A 2,500-nucleotide genomic window follows, 5' to 3' on the forward strand; every position below is an offset into this window, starting at 1 on the left:
CGCTGTCACCAACATCCTGGACAACAACAACGACAACAACAACAACAACAATAACAACAACAATAACGCGGGCAACGTCAACGTGAACAGCAATAACAACAATGCAAATAACGTGAATAACATTGACTTCGGGAGATTTGTCTTCGAGATTTGGTGAGAGATTATTATTATTATTATTTTTTTTAATGTTCCGATTTTCATGGCTATTATATGTTTTATCTTTTTTTTTTCTAAGTAAATGGGTGATTCATTTAGCTTAATATCATTCAGATGTGTGCTGTATTTGGTGGTAATATTTGCTTGTTTCGTGTGTTTATGTTGTAATACAGATTGATGTAGAGATAGGTGGATAGATAGATAGGTGGGTAGGTGAATAGATACTTTAGGTATGCATATATGTTTATGTATGTATGCATTTATATACAGTATGTACCGATATATGTATTTCTCTCTCTCTCTCTCTCTCTCTCTCTCTTCTTCTCTCTTCTCTCTCTCTCTCTCTCCTCTCTTCTCTCTCTCTATCTCTACTCCTTCTTCTTCTCCTCCTTCTCCTCTCTCTCTTTCGTCTCTCTCTTTTTCTCGCTTTCTTTCTCTTTCGCTCCTTCCTTCTCTCTCTCTCTCTCTCTCTCTCTCTCTCCTCTCTCTTTCTCTCTGCTCTCTCCTCTCTCTCTCTCTCTCTCTCTTCTCTCTCCTCTCTCCCCTCTTTCCCTCTCTCTCTCTCTCTCTCTCTCTCTCTCTCTCTCTCTCTCTCTCTCTCGTCCTCGTTTTCTGTCTCACACTATATATCAATTCGTCTATCGTATTGTTTACTTTTCCTCTCACTTCATTTCTTTCATTTGGCATATATAACGAGTGTGTTTATATTTGACAAACATGGCTTGTATTAACAATTATCTTTACCTCTCTTGGTTTATATAGCTAATGATCTTTCTTTGTCATCATTTTTATTAGAATCACTCTATTTTCTTCTCAAGGAATGTATACTGCAAGGTAGACTCCATCAGTTACTTTACTTGTTGCTTTTCCAGAATTCATTTAAAGTAATTACCCCTCTCCCTTTACCCCCCACCCTCCCCCAAGCAAAAAGAAATCTCACTTTTCATCTATCAATATTTTCTTCTTTTTTATCAACAGAGCTTCCGCCAGCAGACTCATCTCGCCGTGATCCTCGCCCTGGACGCCATCCAAGCTACCTACCATGAAGGAAGGAGGGAAAGGAACCTGCAAGAAGCGAGGAAAGGTCATGCAGAGTCGTATGCAAGAAATATCAAGAAAGGTGACCAGGGGAATGACGACTCGAAGCCCGTTTTCTGTGAGGTCTACAGAAACGCCAAGGAGATGGGGGACTTTGTTGTTTTTCTGCTTGAGGAATTTTTAGGGCCTTTATTTAACTATGCATCTTTGGAGAGATTTTGTTAGTGTGTTCTTGTTTTTCTTTAGGGTTGTTTTATAAATCATGTGTATTTCTAAATCTTAATCCGACGGGGAACGTGTGCGTGTGGCTGTTCACACATAGATATTTCACAATAACCTTTATTAAAAAGCACACGTGGATTTGACCTTCCACTGTTCTCTCCTGAATTATCCCGCTGTTTGTCGACGAAAGGCCACTCATATTGGCTTTAATAATAATAGCCACCTTTCAATTCAGAATGCCAAGTCTGCGTCTTTCGAAAGAAAATCATTCCCGGACAAAGAAAAGTTTACAATTTGGGTCTAAATGGAATTCGAGGTAATTGCATCAACACGTCCAGATTTAGACGCCATTATTTCCAAGAATTGCAGAAGTTGCCATTGCAAACAATTATTTATTGATTACATTAAGTGATTCTCCCTATTAGGGGAATTCTTATTCAAGATAATACACAAAGTTAAAGAATTTCAGCAGAGGACATTTTAAGTCTGTCACTTCTTGTTATCATTTTCGACATGTGTTCCGTTGGGATGCACATCGGAGGGATTGCTCTTGACTGCAAACAATGTCTTGTTGGATATTAATGGTTTGTGTATTTTGTACATATTAATATATACTGTATATATATATATATATATATATATATATATATATATATATATATATATACATATATGTGATATATGTGTGTGTGTGTGTGTGTGTGTGTATGTATGTATGTTTATAAATACACACACACAAACCCACACACACACACGCACACACACACACACACACACACACACACACACACACACACACACACACACACACACACACAAACAAACAAACAAACAAACATAAATATATACACATACACACACAAACAAACAAACAAACATAAATATATACACAGACACACACACACGAGGGGCGCTCGTTTAAGAAATCCCTGACCCATTTCCGCTCATCTCAATGATACTTATCTCTATTGGCCATGTGTTGATTTCCAGTCCTTAATTCATGTGAAGGTACAGTAAGGTGTGAAAATGGAACCAGTGGAGTATGAGGAGGATGCCCCATCAGATGCCCTGTTAAATATGGGCA

Source organism: Penaeus monodon, chromosome 11 (assembly GCF_015228065.2).
Source record: "Penaeus monodon isolate SGIC_2016 chromosome 11, NSTDA_Pmon_1, whole genome shotgun sequence".
Taxonomy (NCBI): domain Eukaryota; kingdom Metazoa; phylum Arthropoda; class Malacostraca; order Decapoda; family Penaeidae; genus Penaeus; species Penaeus monodon.